At 40.3% G+C, this 18845-nt stretch overlaps 1 protein-coding gene across 2 annotated transcripts in view; it reads left to right on the top strand.

Moving 5' to 3' along the window:
• Positions 1-18845, top strand: part of CDH12 (cadherin 12) — a 666500-nt gene that overhangs the window by 252718 nt on the left and 394937 nt on the right. The window contains exon 3 of one of the 2 annotated variants that reach the window (XM_082234336.1): positions 575-655. The exons of the other annotated variant lie outside the window; for it this stretch is intronic. The gene's annotated coding sequence lies outside the window, so the exon portion shown is untranslated. The remainder of the gene's footprint in view (positions 1-574; positions 656-18845) is intronic. 2 annotated transcript variants of the gene reach the window in all.

The raw sequence follows: 18845 nt of genomic DNA, 5'->3' as shown, positions 1-18845 counted from the left end.
AGTCTTATAATGATATGCCTAGCATTGCTCATTCCATGGTATGTTCTGTTGCTCTTAAGCTTTTCATGCTTCCTTGTGTCATGGGCCAGTTGTTAGTCTACAACTCCTATAATCCTGGATCATTGGCCTTGCTGACTGGGGCTGATGGGGTGCGTAGCCCAACAACAGAGGAAGGGCACCATTTTAGTCATGTCTGCAAATATTCCATCTCTTAGAAGAACATGGCACTTGCCAATACTTTAATCTTGGAGCTGCCAAAGTGAAAATATGAGGCAGAATTGAATGTCATTGCTTGCGAGGAAGACCCAGGTGGTGATGTAACCTTCTAAGCATCTCAATTCCCCCCCCAAAAAAAAATCCCATCTTGTTGCAACTCCTCACTACTGCTACTGATTCCATTAAAATGTGAACAGTTACAATTGTGAGCTCACATTTTATACACATAACCAAAAAGTTGGCTGATTAGATGACTCATTGTCATAGGAGTCAGGGGCTGGAAGGGAAGTAGGATATGCTTTCTCCAGATTCCTTAAAAGTATGCTCACTCTCATTCCATTTCCTCTGTCCCTTCCAGCCCCAGCCCAATTCATTCCAATAAAGTTAGGAAGTTAAGGGTTGCCTTTGGATCTTCAGACTCTGACAGAGAGCAAAACAGGTAAGTTTAAACTCCAAAATTATATACTTATGGGGGGGTGGGGTGAAATGATGTTTTTAACTTGGAGCACTTCCACTACAGTTTGCCCGCTGCTACTACTATGCTTGTTTGTCTCCCAGGCAATATAATCTATTGGGCAATAGTCATAAAATATTGTGAAAGGAAATGCAGTTTGCTGCCAGGTTTTTTGCTCCAGGCGGTCAAATTCACAAATGTATACCAAGGTCCATTGGAACTGGATTCCTGGCCCATTCTTCCAGCCAAGGAATTATGGGGAACAAAAAGTCTTAATACACTTATTTTCATTTCCTTGGAAATGGGGAGTTCTGCATATTCCTATATGTTCACCATATGACAACTATCATGTGGAAATCTAAACTGCATGGGACTTTTGCATAAATGAATTCTTCTGCTATGTGAACTTAGTACCTGATGTTGGAGACAGGCTTTGCACATGATATCAGTTTGGCAGATATCATGTTGGTAGATGATGTAAACTGACAATAGAAAACTTCCAAGTTCATTTCCTTGTTCAAACATCAGACAACAATTGTATGTATTATTTATATACTTAAGAAATTATGGGATGTAGTTGATCACTGTACTTATGGCTGTCAAACTCCAGTTAGGAGGAAGGTGATTTTTCTAAAAGGAGGAGAGAAATTCTGTTGAGTCAAAAAATATCTGATTTAACAATTTCACCCTTCATTGTTATCAAGTGAAAACTGAAATCGCGTGAATCCCAGGAAAGGACAAATCTGTCTTTATCAAAGTACTTATTTCATATTACTGAGAAAATGTTTCCATCTAGCATTAATAGAGTTAATGGGGGAAATTTGAATATGTACTTCTTTTACTTCTTTTACTGAAATATCTCAGCAATTGTCAAATATGGGCAGAGCCTTGTGAAAGGCAAAAAGAAACACTCATGGTTTGAAATGCATTCTGATGGTAAATCTGTGTAAACTTAGCTATCTGTCATTTCTTTGATAGAAGGCACCAGAGACAGTTTAATATCCACTATTTTGCAAGTGATCCATTAAGCTCAGCCTTCATGATGACTCTAGAGATTGGTGTTCATTTTTATCATAGCTATTTACTCACTCAAATCCTTTTCTTCCCCCTGCTGGGAATTTAGTGCCGTATAGATGTTTGCATGCAGCGGAAAGCTGACCTTGACGAGGTTGAGATGTTAGCTGTTTTGCTCTCTAGTGTCTCCTTCTATGGCATGCACAGAAATGCTTTGATTTTCTCTCAGAATGTGATCAGTACTGATAAAAATCTGATGTGTCAAGAGAAAAATAAGGTGAAAATGAAAATGAAATAAACATGAAGGACACGATCTAGCCACACTTTTAAGCTGAATTTATTTCAGCTGGAATATTAAGCGTATGCTTTTCTTTCATTGAAATCAGTGAGACTTAATTGTCCTTATCACTGACTGGCTGCTACTTTCACACACTATATTTACACACTCAAATAGTTGAATACTATGTTGTGACAGAGATTCCTCCTTCCCATGCAACCTGTCCCACAGATCCTCCAAGTGTCCCTATTTTCCAGGGACAGTCCCAGAATTATGAAACCCATCCCAGCTTCTGATTTCATCATGGAATGTCCCACTTTTCCTTTGGATGTCCCTATTTTCATCAGAGAAATGTCAGAGTTTTTTGCCACCCGAGCCAATGGGAAAAGCAGCTATACAACCTTTAGAATACAACTGAAGGCAGCACGGCATAGGGAAGTTTTATTAATGTTTAATTTTTTATTATGTTTTTATATATGTTGGAAGCTGCCCAGAGTGGCTGGGGCAACCCAGTCAGATGGTTGGGGTATAAATGATAAAATTATTATTATTATGAAATAGGGCATGCCTATTTTCATCAAAGAAATGTTGGAGGGTATGATACTATCATCAGGCCATACATTTTGTGTGCTCACAGTTTTTAAAATGTCTGAGGAACTGGAATTCTCACAAGCATTCTATGATACTTCAGCTATGGAGTCTATGGGTAGCAACAAGTTATTTCAACATTCTGAAGCCAGAATGCAAGGAATATTTCAAAAGTACAGTTTGTGTTTATCCTGTGGCTTGTTGTTAAGTTCTCTCAGGTTTATTTGATTTGGAGGTACATGGCAAAACCACTATTCTCATATAAATCTGCATGTGTTTTTATTTTATACCTTGAAATATACTCAGAGTCGCAAAGTGATTTCATGCTCTTTATTCAGCTCATAGTGGTGAGGAGGAATGAATGAAAGTCCCCTCACAGTATCTGCTTTATATACATTATTTACACAATGGGCTGCACATGATTGGCTAATTCCGGAATTCTATTGTAAGCCAATCAGGTTGTGGATTCACTTCTATCTGGAGCAGGATTCGGTGGTTCCTGCCAACCAATCATACTGCTGCATTGTTCTAGGACCAATCAGACTGCTGCATTCTGAATCCTATTGTTCTAGGACCAATCAGACTGCTGCATTTTGGATCCTATTGTTCTAGGACCAATCAGACTGCTGCAGTTTGGATCCTATTCAACTCAGTGCATAACATACCTCCAGAGAAAGTAGCCGTAAAATTGATCCAAATGTGACTTTGACTCTGTAAGTTGGTATTGTTCTATGCATTGGAATTTCAGTTTGTGGAATATATCTCAATTCACCAAAAGGCTTCGCACATGTTGCCAATCACTTGGACTAAGGAGTCCATATATCCCATTTCCCCCAGCTAATAGAAACAGTGAGAGGAGAACTGCATGAGTACAGTTGACCTGGGGAGAACAAGATTCACTTTGTTATATGGAAAAATGTAACTGCTAAAGCAAGCAAAATAACTCTTTGTTGATAGAAGGGGAAAGGCAATCATCCCTGCTTCTTCTTTTTTTAATCCATTGTGGTGATGGATGTCTATATAAAAACCCTTGATAGATAGGTAGATGATTGCGCTCATCATTAATTTACATTTGCAGGGCTATTAATGGACATTAACCACCAAATGCTACCCCTGTGCAAAGCCTGTAGAGATTAAGGGGGGTTGGTAGGTTGTTTTCGCGTGCTAAAGAATTGATGCATCGCTGCATCAGAGCCCTTACAATCCAGATTGCAATCTAAAATGGCAGAGATTTAATTTGGATGGCTTTATAAATTGTGTGCTTCACATTCGTGATGACGTTGTCAAATAAAGCAGGAGCTATTTTTCTTCCTGCCCACAAGAGAGTCACAGCGGCGCCGCCTACATCTTTTCTGCTGTAGTGCTTCCTGTTGGCACACAAAAGCACTTAGATGCTTAGATGGAGGGAGGAATTATTTTTAGTTCACCTCTATCCTTTAACATTGGAAGGTCAACTTGCGGTCTCCTTTGGCAAAGTTTGCAGTGCATCTGTAGACCTCAAATGGGCTCAGTGCAGGGGGAAAATAATATTTCCACAGAAGTGTACCACAATACAACAAACAAACAAACAAACTGGAAATCAAATATATTCTATTCCTAGATTAGAAGAGGTAAGCAATCTGTGATTATTATTATTTTTAAGCAAATTTGTATACAGTATTTTCTCTGGACCAGAAGGAATGATACACAATAGGAAACGGAATGGAGAATGACAAAGTGGCTGAATGATAGACCCATATAGATCTAGATTCAAAACATTTAGTTAAAATACAAATATTAATGGGTTCTAATTGTGTTGGTTTGATTGTCAAATAGCTTTTACATATTCAATAGGAAGTGATTCATAAATGGAATTAGTTAAATAAATAGAAAATATCAGCCCCAGATTAGACATGAAGACTAGTTCTGAGTTTGAAAAGTTTAAAGATCACAAGCAATAAAATATGAATAGTTTTAAGCTGTTGTTTTATGCATTTGCAAATTCATTGGAGGTTCTTAAGTAGAGCTTGGATGACCATGTGTCACAGATGTTTTAGTATTTCAGGGGTATTGTGGGATCAGGGTCAGAGAACAGGGACTTAGGCTGTATCCTAAACGTATTCAGCTTGGCCATGTGAGCTGGCATTCCAGCACAGAATACTATTTTAAAGTTTAGTCTTATCCTAACACTCACCTTCTGCCAGACTTTATCAGAGTGTTGACAGCAGAAGCAGCCCCACTGCCAAATGGTGTTTGGATCTGGTGTAAGATGGCTAAATTTATAGCAGTTTGCTTTAAGTCAGCTTCATCTGCATAGGATTGCTTTCTACTTGACTTAAGATTTCTTTAATAAAATGATATTGGAGAGTAAGTCACTGTACTACAAAAAGTTTTTGTCATGTTTTTGCTCTCTTTCACAAAAAGTTCTCAGCTGAAAACCTTCACCCCACCATAGTACAACCAACATATGAAGCTGTTTCTTCATGTTTCCTTTTAAATATATGTGTGCAAATAATCTTAGCCAAAGAGTTGCTTTTTTTTTGTTAACAAAGTCCATAAGGTTTGGAGAGAGATAAGAAAAGCTGGAAGTGGAAATAAGATGCTCTTCTAAGACTGGGTGGAGAGCAGTGTTTACTAGATATTTGGTAGCAATTGGTTCCAAGTCCAGCTATCCTAATGAAAAATTTCTGCATACTTGCAAAAGCTAACTAATTAGACGTAGTTAAATATAGCTCTTCTCTTTTGCCAATAACAAGACCAAGGAACAGGATATTTCCAATTAAACCCAGGGTTGAAATGCAGTCTGTGTTTTGAATTTTGTCCACTCAATTTGAAGACTGAACTTTGCTTGGATGTATGTGAATCTAGGAGGGTTGACCTAGTTTATAGTGTTCTTCAAAAGTTTTTCTGAAGTTTATAAATCAAAGCTACAGATACTAACATGAAAAAGTAAGCGAGAAGACTTTAAGAAATACGCACATATCTGCTCCAGACATTTCTGGAAAAACAATGAAACATTTTGAACAACAACAATAACAACAACAACAACTTATTACCTATACCCTGCCCATCTGGCTGGGTTTCCCCAGCCGCTCTGGGTGGCTTCCAACAGGAGATTTAAAATACATTAAAAGGTCAGGTCTATTTGCTGGAAAACCTGGAAAACCTGTTCACTTTTCGAGATCAGGCCTACAACAAAGGTAGACTACAAGTCCACTCCTGGTTTTGCCTTCAGCACTCTCAGTTACCAAGTCCACCAGTGAACCAGTGTCCAGAGCTGTAATGAGGGAGGAATTTATTCAGTTTACAAATTTGTACTTTCCAAAACAATATGCAAGCCTAAACACTACTATTTTTTCAAATGTTCCCTTTTCTGTATTTTACAATACGTTTCTCTAACTATACTGTATAAAAACAGTTACAGATAGGTAGCCGTGTTGGTCTGCCAGAGTCAAAATAAAAAAAATTCCTTCCAGTAGCACCTTAAAGACCAACTAAGTTAGTTCTTGGTATGAGCTTTCGTGTGCATGCACACTTCTTCAGATACACACTGTGTGTCTTCAGATACACAGTGTCTTCAGATACTGCTTGAAGTCTCCAAGACATATTTTTAAATTCAGGATGAAACTGAGGAATAAGTTAATATTTTTCATCACATACTTTTCACCACTGGATTCTTATAAATGTATAAACTGGGCCCCAGAAATTTGTTATTGACTTGCCCCACATGATTGTGTGCTCAGATACTCTGATGGAGAACTTTAGTATTCACTGGGTGCTTACGTGGAGACAGACAGTAGCTTTCTTCTTCCATGCCACAGAAATGGCAACAACTATTTTCTCCACCATTTAAACTTTCTCAGTAGTTCTTTACTATAATGCATTTTACTAAGTTGGCATTTTACTAAGTTGGGTTGTATTCAACATACAGTGGTACCTCAGGTTAAGAACGTAATTCGTTCCAGAGGTCCATTCTTAACTTGAAGCTGTTCTTAACCTGAGGTACCACTTTACCTAATGGGGCCTCCCACTGCTGCCACACCACCGGAGCACAATTTCTGTTCTCATCCTGAAGCAAAGTTCTTAACCCGAGGTACTATTTCTGGGTTAGCAGAGTCTGTAGCCTGAAGCATCTGTAACCTGAAGCATATGTAACCCGAGGTACCACTGTAATAGGTTTTATTTTTCTTCTCAGTCCTTCCTGCTCCTCCCCTGTGCCCCTGCAATTGGCTTGTAGGGATCAGGAGCAGTCTGAGAACAATGTGTGGGGATGATAGTGGGGATTGTTCCATCTGGCAAACTTAAAAGCGTGCATTGATGGAACAATCTGAAGGGCACAACATGTTCTATCAGAAAAGGTCCTTCTTAATTTAACATCAAATACATTTCTTTCATAGGAACACAGATGTTCATAAGTGTTTCTGCAATGCTTGTCTATCACCTTGGCTATTTTTCCTCTACTGTTGATAGTTTTGATCTTAGATTAGGAACCTAGTAGGCTGAAAAGCTTCTTTCCCCTCTTACTTCCTACTTTCTAAAATGTGGTACTTGGAAAACATCACCTCATGCATCACCTAAACAACTCAAGGTGTTATATGCATGCCTTCCACTTATTGATCCGCATGGGTGAAAAACAGCAATATTTCTCTTAATCAAAAAGCAGGTGAAATTCTGTCATTCACGGGTCACAGGCTGTGTACACACTTTAACCACAAAACACATTCAAAGCACATTCTTCATCTCAAAGAATTCTGGGCACTGTAGTTCACCCTTCACACACATTTACAGTTCCAAGCAACCCTTAAGAAACTCCAGTGCCTCAAATTCTTTGAGATGAAGAATGTTGCGTAGAAATGTAGAATGTCTAATGCATTGTCTTTCTGTATAAACAGGAATTAAATTTTGACATATTGAACATGCTTTATTCAAAACAGCATTGTCGCACTAATGCAGCTGGAAAAGGCTAGAGAGAAAGAGTCCCACCCACCATTAAAGTGGTTATTGATTGAAGGTTAATGTTGTGTATCTAAGAGATCATTTTGCATCCTTCTAATAATCAAATAAGTGCAGAACTGAATGACTAGCTAAACAGCTTGGGTGAGTGTCCGTTGGATTCAATAGAGGATATCAGCATTGATTGCTTACAGAAGTACCCAAAGAGTCTGAAAGGTTTTGACTCTTCAACCCGCAATGCTACCGGCTGACTGGAAATGATCATATACATACGGAATGGAAAATCCAATTTGCCCACATGAGCTAATTTTCAAGCTATGCTTCTGTTTTTGACTAACATTTCAATATAGTTTTGACCTGGATCTTGTTTTTTATTTGTTTGTTTTTAAAGAGAGGACTACTCTATTTCATCAGTATGATTCCTGCACATCTCATTTTAGGGTGAATGTCCAAAATGTGGTGATCAAATAAAATACTTTATATGCAGTCACAGGCCAGCTAGAAAATTTGGTACACGCTCTCACACACATGCTAGTATATCCCTTTGTCTTTCTGCTAATATGAGTGCATGGGGCACAAGTGGCTTTGTGAACACTCCCAAAGAAAGATGGGACAACAAGATGGGACATACAGGCACATGCTGCCTTTGTGTGCTAGCCAGCTGGGTGGGAGGCATGTGCCGCTGTATATACATCACTGTTAATCAGCACTATAATACACACACTGTCTTACAGGTGAAAGTATTACTAAGACCAGTCACTTTGAATCCCAGTAGGATTTCCCTTCCTATTTTTCTGATCGGCCGTGGGCAGAAGGTCCCCCTCACCTACTCCATACTGTACCTGAAGGAACAGGTGGGAAATCGACTGATAGGAGATATCAGTTTAAATAGACTGGTCACAACTGGCAGAGCAGTTCAGGAAGTAAGAGCAGTACAAACATCAATGGGAAGGACCTTTTAGGATTCTTGAGGATTTTCTAGGCCTGCTCCTAGCTAGAACTCCCTCTGAGACTTCCCCAAGTCACACACATGAGTCCAAGGCTCATGTACAGAAATCTAACACTAGACCATGTTATACCCAAGCAAGGATTCCTCCCCCCACCCTTGAAATCTGTCTTGAAGAGCTACAATGTCTCCAAATATGAAAAAGTTAAAGAAATTTGATTTCCCAATGGAAGTACTGGTGGTTTGGGTTCCCGTTGCAAGCTGAAACTGGAGCCTTGTTGGATCCAGATCTGTGATGAATTGGGGTCTGATCTGAAATGCCAAATTGTGCCCTGAATCTAATAGAGTGTATGTGTGTTGCACAGCCGTACTAACAGTACAGCATTGCCTGTCCAACAGAAGGCACCACAGATCCTTATGCCTAAACAATACTAGAATCTAATTCAACCAGAAACTTCCTCCCTTTGTTTTATTATTTTTCCTTCTGCCTAAAATAGCACAAAGCCCACCCTCAGCTGATCAAAGTGTGTAGAAATTAAGCATCAGTAGCCCCAGAAGAGAAGCCAAAGATGAAAGGAAGATCATATTATTCTGGTGCATTGTCTCTTCTGTTCTCTATCACTGCCAGACAAAGTCAACAGCTTTTCTACTTCCTTTCAGTTTGTGGACCATATGGATCTCCATCTCCTATTGACTGACCCATTTTTATTAACATGGAATATGTTCCCAAGGCATTCAACCTCAATCATGCAACTCGGCCAATAAAATATCTGAGTCTGAATTGAAATTGTCTTTCCCATGATTTACGTGCAATCCAGAAGTAAGTCTTCTTGAGCTCAGTGAGGTTTCCAAGTAGATGTGCGCAGGATTGCAACCTGACAACACACTCGTATGCATGTCCAGTCAGAGGGAAATCTCTCTAATTGAGTTTGATGAGACTTACTTCCAGGTAATACTTAGAGTGGAGGACAAATTATTCTGATTTCATCAGACTTAATGGAGATTTATTTTGGATTTTAAACAGGAATTTTTTATTTATTTATTTTTATATTAAAAAAACCCTTATTTAAACAGATTTTTGATGCGTTCTATAATGGAATGATGGATAAAGTTAAAGCAATGCTGCCTCCTTGTTGATACTGTTTTCTGCGTAAGGAAAACATTTCAAAAAATATGAAGCAATATCCTGCTTCTTCTTTCATAGCTGACCATAATTTTGAACAGGATGAATTTAAGCAACATATATTAAATCATGAAGAGCACCATGTCAGTTGGGAGAAAGATTTCATTATGTCTTTGTGGGTGAAATTTTCAAATGGCCTCATTCTTGCATATATTCAAGATAGATTGCTGAAAAAGTTGTTTGTGGTAGGAACATTTGATAGGCTCCTTCTTGTATCTTAAAGCTATATTGAAATTATCTTCCAATAATGTTTTATTATTTTCTTTGCACATTCAGTCTTTCTTACAATACATTAGTCAACATATAAACCTGTAAAGTGTATGGGTTGCTCGTGCGTAAGTTGCCGCCTCTCCAGGCTTTGTTGCCTTGCTAAACCTTTCAGTCTGGACAGCCCTTCACTTCGTGGCTGCCTCAGTTGCCAGCAGAATCCATCAGTGGGCGTTTCTTAAATCTTTTCCAACATAAAAGTTGTTTGACACCCAGTCTCCTCCTACTCTCTCTGCATGGAAGTCTTCTGCGCAGGGTGGGCGTGGGTAGCGGAGGACCCGTGCTCTCCCCGCTGGTGTCCGGTGAAGAGTCCTGGAGCCCTCTCGCCGATTCCCCCATCAGCTCCTCTATATCCCTGGTGTTGCACTGATTTGCTTCCCCATCTGCGGAGCTGCCTCTCTCCCTCCTGGGCCCTACTCCAGCATCATTTGAGAGCCTTCCCTCTGCCTCTAGCTCCGATGTCAGTTCCCTGACAAAACCTTTTAAAGCTATATTGAAATTATCAGTCAGGGACGGAGAACCTGTGACTCTCCTAATGTTGCTGGACTTGCAGTTCCCTCATCCCTGCCTATCAGCTTATTATGGGAGCTGCAGTCTAACCCAAAGGCTTCAAGTTCTCCATCCCTTTATTGCCAATATGGCCAAATTTGGATCTCTCTTATGCTAACGTATTTGGCGCCTCTCATATACATACCATTTCATTGTTCACGGCAGTTGCTTTGAACTTGTTTTGCTATTGACAAGATATGGTAATGACTTTCAAAATTTTAATAGCTTTCAAGGAGAATAAGGTGAACTCCTGGAGGATAAGGCTATTAACAGCCAATGCCAGAGGCAATGTGCTTCTGTATACAAGTGTGTGTGATAAAAAGGTATTGCACTCAGGTCCTGCTTTCTACAGCATGCAGAATTGGAAACATTGTAGGGTTTGCAAGCTGTTGCATGTCTACCATGAAGGTGTTGCTGTGGCATTTGCCTCCTAGGTGGGTCATAAGGAAAGGGTTAAATGAGTGTGAAGTGATTGGCCAGTGGGAACAAGGGGAGGAGTTAGAGTTAGAGTCGGAGTTGTGTGGAAGTCAGTTGAGAGTTGGGAGTTGGAAAAGGAAGAGGGAGGATAAGTGTGGGTTGGTCGAGTTGTGAGAGAGTGAGAGGAACTGTTAGGTGGAGTCAGATAGATAGTTGGGATAATCAGTTTGAAGTTATTAGGAACGTATAGGACAGTAAAGACACTAAGATTAAGAAACTGACAAGAAAAATTAACTGAAACCTTAAACTTGTTCATGCTTATAAAAATAAACTTGATTATTTGTTAATGTTAACAACTGTCTAGACTCCATGTGTAACCGAGGGAAACGGGTTGGTGGCAGCGAAGAGGCAATCACAGTGGTGGCAGAGGGATCAATAGACCGTCAAACGTCTGGGGACCCTGTGTGATCGCCGCAGTCGCATGCTGCAAAAAATTCAGGGGTGGCAATTTTATGAAAACACATCCTGCTCATACAGTTTCCAGGAATCCTTGGAATTCCCTGGAGGGTCACAATTTGAAACTACCAGTTTATAGCAACAATGGCTTTTGTAGTATTAGTAATTTGGATAGAAACATAGCATGAATGTTGCAGTGACATTGCCCCCCCCCCCTGCTTTCTCTCAATAACATCCTTGTTCCTCAGCACTGAACCAAAACACAGACAAAAATAATGGAGTATTGTAGTGCCAGCTCCACATAGGAAAAAGTCGATATCCATACTGTTAAATTTCTCAGTCCTGTCTGTGTATCAGAGATGCCTAGCCGGCCTGATACGAATTGCTTTAGCTTCATACATTTTGATGAGTTTAATATTTAGTGTTCTATAAATTACCCTGGGTAACAATTAGCCTGTCTAAAACAAAGAGTCAATTTCCATTTTCATGCTAATGAAATCTTCTTTTGAAAAGGTGCAGAAGACAATCAACAAGCTAATGATACATTGTGCATGACCTGAGCATATATGTCGCTCATATCATATAGATCAAACATTCCCATGGGAAATGCAGGCAGGGAGCTTTAATTGAATGTAAACATCCCGGCCTGAAGCAGCCAAAAAAAGAAAAAAAGAAAGAGAGGGGAGAAAACCGCTCTGAAGAAAGTTACATTTTGCACACTGGCAGCAGAACAGAAAGAAAAGAAATACATGCATTGATTGACTCAGAGGCAATTATATTTTCTCTCCATATATGGACATTCCTTTCAGCAGCCCTTTCTGAATTTTAGAACCCGCTCTCTTAGTGAACATGCATGCGATCATTTTTCCCTGCGACTATATTACTTATTTGTAGTCAGTCCATTCTCATTTTAAACATTTATGTCATACATATAGCAAAAGTGGTGGCATACTGACATGTTAAGTAATACATCAAAAACAGAAATAATTAGAGCTGGAATAAAATGAATAACCTCATTTCATATGTGTGTGTGTGTGTGTGTGTGTGTGTGTGTTTTCTAAGGGTAAGGTGTTTCTTGCTTTCTGTAATTTTCGGAATTTTCTGCAAACACTTTGCTGTTGTTGATTCGATTTTGTTCTTCTCCATGGCAATTTTCTTTGTATTTTCACAAATGCTTTAGCTGAATTTCCTGCATGCTTTAGGTGAGATTGGTCTAGATGACCCTTGGCTCCCTTCCAACTCTACAATTCTATTATTCTTTTATTCTTTCTTGTTTTTGTTGTTGCTTTGACAGTTTGCCAACATGGCCATTTAAATCCCCTTTGTTGTTCAACCCATGCCATTTTGTTGACAACATTATGCTAAATCTCATGGGCTGCTGAACAGATTAAATACCACTATGGGCAATTATTAATGTCAGCTGATAACAGTTCTTTTGTGTGTTTTTCTGTTGTATTTGCTGAGAACAATGAAAGCAAAGGAGGAGCAGGGCTGACCCAATACATTTTACTGCCTCAGGTGGAGGAAAAAATGGTTCCCCACTCAAAAAAAGCAGAGTTATTTTGTCACCTGTGGCAAGAAAAATCCCTAACATTGCCCCACCATCTCCCTGGCAATACAAATAAAATAGCACGTGTCTAACTAATATTTTCAGGGATATATTTATATGTACTATACCCAGAGAGATAGCAGGATTAAAATCAAAATAAATAAATGGATTTTGCAAAATATATTGCTGAGTAGTGACGGGCCAGTGCAGTCAAGAAATCACCAAGAAGATTTTTGAGCATTAAAAAGAAGAGAGGAATTAAGTGAGTAGATCATAAATTAGATTTACAGTAATGAATGATATTAGAGAGGGAAGATGAAGTCTCCCCAATTCTTATTCCAGGAAAAGGAATTATTCTGTTAGAATACTGAATGGCAATTTCTATAGAAACAAGGGCTATTTTATTCAGGGAAAGAACCTAGAATTAAGTTGTTTTTCTCAGGCTGATACTGCAGATAAGGGTTAAGCATTAAATTTCTGGGAAATGAGTGCATTTTAAAATTACCATTTATCACTTTTCCAATATAGAAACCTATGTAAAAAAAAAAAAAACCCTTCAGTTACAACACAGGTATGCAAATCTACAAACATGCACACAAGCTTATAGCAAACCACCATCAGATCAGTTGTTTTACAATCAATTTATTTAGAAATTTAAATAAAAATAATGCCTTCCTCTTCTAGAACTATATTTACAAACCTATATTTATGCCAAAATGAAATCAAGCGCCGCTAGGCTATTATAAATTTATGAACATGCACTCTTCATTCTCTCATTTGGATAAGAAAATATAAATAGGTGCTTAAAGGTAAAGGTAAAGGTACCCCTGCCCGTACGGGCCAGCCATGTCTGACTCTAGGGTTGTGCGCCCATCTCACTTAAGAGGCCGGGGGCCAGCGCTGTCCGGAGACACTTCCGGGTCACGTGGCTATCGTGACGAAGCTGCTCTGGCGGGCCAGCACCAGCGCAGCACACGGAAACGCCGTTTCCCTTCCGCTATAAAGCGGTACCTATTTATCTACTTGCACTTAAGAGTGCTTTCGAACTGCTAGGTGGGCAGGAGCTGGGACCGAAAGACGGGAGCTCACCCCACTGCGGGGATTTGAACCACTGACCATACAATTGGCATGTCCTAGGCACTGAGGTTTTACCCACAGTGCCACCCGCTTCCCTAAAATAGGTGCTTATCCTGTATTAAAAAGGTGAAGGTATCCCTGACCGTTGGGTCCAGTTGCAGACGACTCTGGGGTTGCGTGCTCATCTCGCTCTGTAGGCCAAGGGAGCCGGTGTTTGTCCACAGGCAGCTTCCGGGTCATGTGGCCAGCATGACTAAGCCGCTTCTGGTGAACCAGAGCAGCGCACGGAAATGCCGTTTACCTTCCTGCCAGAGCGGTACCTATTTATCTACTTGCACTTTGCCGTGCTTTCGAACTGCTAGGTGGGGGCAGGAGCTGGGACCGAACAACGGGAGCTCACCACATCGCAAGGATTCGAACTGCCGACCTTCCGATCAGCAAGCTCTAGGCTCTGTGGTTTAGGCCACAGTGCCACCCGCATCCCTATCCTATATTAGTTCCATGATTAAGGCAGTATCAATTCAGCCTGCAGGATTTACCTAACCACGCCTTTGATTGGAAGCCCCACACAGGCACTTCCACTTGTGCAATGGGGTTTTCTCCCCTCACTTTTCCCCATGTGCTCTGAATGCCACCCAAATTTGGCCAGGGGGAGGTCAGAAGAAGCCCCAGAACAGCACACAGAGGCAAGAGAGGGTGTGAGTGTTCCCCTGGCAAGCAAGAATACTTGTGTAGATGGAACAAATGGAAGAGTATAGCACTGAATTCTGCCTGGTGTCACTGGATTTCACACTGGCTTCTGCACCTAAGATACTGATTTGGATCCAACAAAGTTGAGTGTAATAACTTCTGCTCACACAATGGAACTTTCCACCCATCTGTACACATCACAGATCTGCTCCAGGATGGTGAGCATTCTGCTCATACAATGGCTTTGTTGAAGTCAACCCATTATCTTTCCTCAAGGTAAAAAGGTAAAGGTAAAGGGACCCCTGACTGTTAGGTCCAGTCATGGACGACTCTGGGGTTGCGACGCTTATCTTACTTTAGGGAGCTAGCGTACAGCTTCCGGGTCATGTGGCCAGCATGACTAAGCCGCGTCTGGCAAACCAGAGCAGCGCACGGAAATGCCATTTACCTTCCCACCGGAGCGGTACCTATTTATCTACTTGTACTTTGATGTGCTTTTGAACTGCTAGGTTGGCAGGAGCAGGGACCGAGCAACAGGAGCTCACCCTGTCGTGGGGATTTGAACAGCCAATCTTCTGATCAGCAAGCCCTAGGCTCAGTGGTTTAACCCACAGCACCACCCGCATCCCTTTCTTCAAGGTATTATTGTAAAATAACCTCCCTTAATGTTATACAGGTAGATAAGTTCAAACCCTACTTCCACGCAAAGTTTCAGAATTCATCATCAAAAATTTGTTCCCTCTGTCTCTGGATGACACACAACTGGATGATGTAAACAATTTTGGAAGCCCTCACCATGCACCCTATTTTCAGCAAACTTTTGTGGGGGGTGTGTGTGTGGCAGCAATGGGAACAAGCATGCAAGCTCCACCACAGTCTTTGTTCTAATCACTCTCCACCAGTTGGATGGTGACACTTGTCCCCGCTGCCCCTCATGTGTTTACATGAATGCTTGAAGAGGACTAAAATGTGTATAGTAGACTGAAGGCATGCTTGGGTTACAGGATTGACCCCACTGACTCTGTTCCCTCTGTGCATTGATTATCTCTGTGTTTTCAGAACCTTCACATAAAACCTTAACACAGAGCTGTTCAGTGTATGGAGTTTGGGGTTGGGACAGTCTGCACGGACAGTCCCACTCCTGCTTCATGCATTACAACCTTGCCAGTTGCCATCTGTCTGTCTTGAAGGACAATGGAGTTTGCCTCCAGGGGTGAAATCAAATCACTGCAGCACCAAGGAGACCTTCCCAGGACACAAGCCTGGGCAATGTGTATTGAGGTCCAGGGCTACCAAGACCACAAGACCCCTCTCTCAGCCTCACTAACGCGGTCTACAGGAAAGCAGAATAATACATTTGGTATTAGCTTGGTTGCAGAAGTTGCTGGAAGGAGGCGTACAAGGCACCATCCAACCATCTTGGGGACCAGAATTGTGTAGGCTTTACTCCTTAGCCTTTTCTTCTCCTGAAGATATCCTGACGGGCAGCAGAGGTTTAGGATGAGGGTTTTCCTTCTCCTAGATGGGCTATTTCCCCATGTCAACAAACCCCATCTATTCCTCACTTCCCTTTATAGCAGAAACTATCTTCTTGACCATTGGTCCCATTATTGGTCTTCTGTGCTCAATCTGCCAGAGCCTGCCTTTGCATGCATAACTCACTGAGGGTTTGAGATCCATCAGCTACCTTTTCCTGGTTTAGCTGGCCAGTTGAAGCTGCTTCCTGAAGTATGACTTCTGTTGCATGCTGACAGCTTCTAGGAGCCACAGGGGAGAACTGTGTGCAGGGTTGGGACCAAGGGTGGACAAACTACTGCAGTGTGGCATAGGGAGAGGAAGTGTGGCTAAGATGCAGCCTGGGGAGAACCTCAAGGGCAAATGGGGAGGTTTGGAGGCCCACATTTGCCCTGAGGTTCCCCTTCCATGCCGTAAAGGGTCTAGTTGTTATCATATGTTTGCATGTTTTCCCCAACAGTATATAAATACATTTTAGAAAATGATCTCTTTTGATCTTTTCCCAAAGTTATCCTCTCAAAAACACAAGATATTTACATGCTTAAATGTCAATAAGTCCCATTGAACGTCATGGAGCTTACTTCTGAGTAAACACAAAGACAGTATTCTGTTAATTTAGGTAAAAACATAAGGTGGAAGAAGCAACATAAAGGTAACAACCTGCTAAAATTCATGCTAATCTAATACACTGTTAAACCCTAGATAGCTTTTTATTATTTTAAAATGTTGATAAATTTGTTCTAGTTTGCATGTTGTTGTTGTTTATTAAAAAAAACATTTTAAAAAAGTTCATTGTTTATTATTTTTGAATAAGTCTTGCAACATGGAATGGTTTGTCCCTTGCCTATAAAAGCTAAAATTAATACTATAAAGTAATGTATTTATATTTTTAATATAAATATTTTGATTTTCATGCAGTGATACATAAAGGATCCAATATTTGGGAATGCAGAAAATATCCTTAAACCTAAGTATTGGTGCACCCCCCCATTTTCAATAACCATCCAATTAGAGAAATTTTTAATGACTAGGTGTGATTGTATCATAAAAAGTGCTCCATATAAGCAGCTCCAATGGTTGGAGGCAAACTGTATACATGAAACCTGATTACACATGTGGTCCTTCATCCATCAAGGCACAAATACAGAAGCTAGCTTGTATGTTCACATAGCCGCTAGCTGGATTGGGGTGATTAAGCACAGACCACACCAGATTTAGGGGAGCTGGACATTTTCAGCCCAAGGCTGAGAGTTGTTAGGAAAAATATTTACAATGTTAAAAATTGGATCCACTGCGGTCTATTCCATGTTGCGTACCAAAGCATAATCAGGAACTCTTGCTCCCAAACACAGTTAATTTAATAGAATCATCATGTTTTTACATAGCAGTCTTCTCCCTGTGAATTTTTAACACAATGATACTTACCATCCTCATTTCTCAAGATACTGTAGCCTGCAATATATCAAGCTAAGGGCCTAGTCATTACTTTGAGTCATGAGATTCATTTTACTTGTAGCAAATGATGTGGCTGTTATGGTGGCATGAATCAAATATGTACTTTAGAAAGGAACAAGAACATAAAAGTACTGTTCTTTTCTTTCTTCTTCTTCTTCTTCTTTTTTTGTAAAAAAAATAATGTTATTCCTTTGCACTTTCACTGTGCTGATGAACGCAGTTTTCAAGCATGCATGCAAAGGACAGGGAATGCACAATTTTGCCAAGGGCATATCTACACATTGGGTGGGAGGAAAAGGTCGGGGAACCTTTGTTTATTTAGTTCACAGCATTTATGTTACCGCTCAATTGGAATAAAACCTCAGAGCAGTTGACAAAAAGAATAATGTTTGACGTTTTTAATGCTGGGCATTTTATTATCTTCTTATATGTGCTGGAAGCCTCCCAGAGTGGCTGGGCAAACCCAGCCAGATGGTTGGTGTATAAATAATAAAATATTTTTTATTACTACTACTCTTATTAAATAAAATAATCAGTTAAAAGTATTTTAAAAATCCAAAAAGAATTATAACCAGAAATAAGCTAAAACTGGATTAAAACATATGAGAGTGTTTAGATGCCTGGATAGGCTTGCCTAAACAGAAATGTCTTTAGCAGGTGCCGAAAAAAGTGCAGTGAAAATGCTTGCCTGATATAAATAGAAAGTGAGTTCCAAAGCGTTTGTGCTGCCATAGTAAAAGACTGATTTCTTAAAAGTGTGCAATGGGTATTGTGTGAAACTTGTAACAGTGCCAGTTCTTCTGACTGAAGCAGATAGGATAAGGAGATATCATACATAAACTGGTCCCAACTTGCTAAGGGTTTGATAAACTAAGTGTTAAACTTTTAACTTGGCATGGTAGCAAATCAGCAAATCTCTGAACAGAAATGTTATATGCTGACAGGGTCTCACTGCTTTCTGAACTAACTGTAGCTTCAGGATCAAGTCCCAGGGAAGTCCGACATACAGTACATTGCAGTGATCCAATCATTAAGTCACCAATGTCTGAACTACTGTGCTCCAGCTCTCCAAGTTCTGGAATGGTCAAAGCTGTCATATCAGTCACAGCTGATAAAAAGTGCTTCTATCCACAGAGGCTATTTGGACCTCCAGTGACAAGGCTGGATCCAAAAACAGCCGCAGACTCTGAACCTTCTCCTTAAAGAGGAGTGCAACCCCATTCAAGGTAGGCAATATTAGACATGGGGACCACTCACTGA

The sequence above is a fragment of the Podarcis vaucheri genome (assembly GCF_965113315.1).
Source record: "Podarcis vaucheri genome assembly, chromosome: 8".
In the NCBI taxonomy this organism is placed as follows: Eukaryota; Metazoa; Chordata; class Lepidosauria; order Squamata; family Lacertidae; genus Podarcis; species Podarcis vaucheri.
The sequence above is the reverse complement of the archived record's forward strand: the minus strand, read 5'-3'. Positions and strand labels throughout refer to the sequence as shown.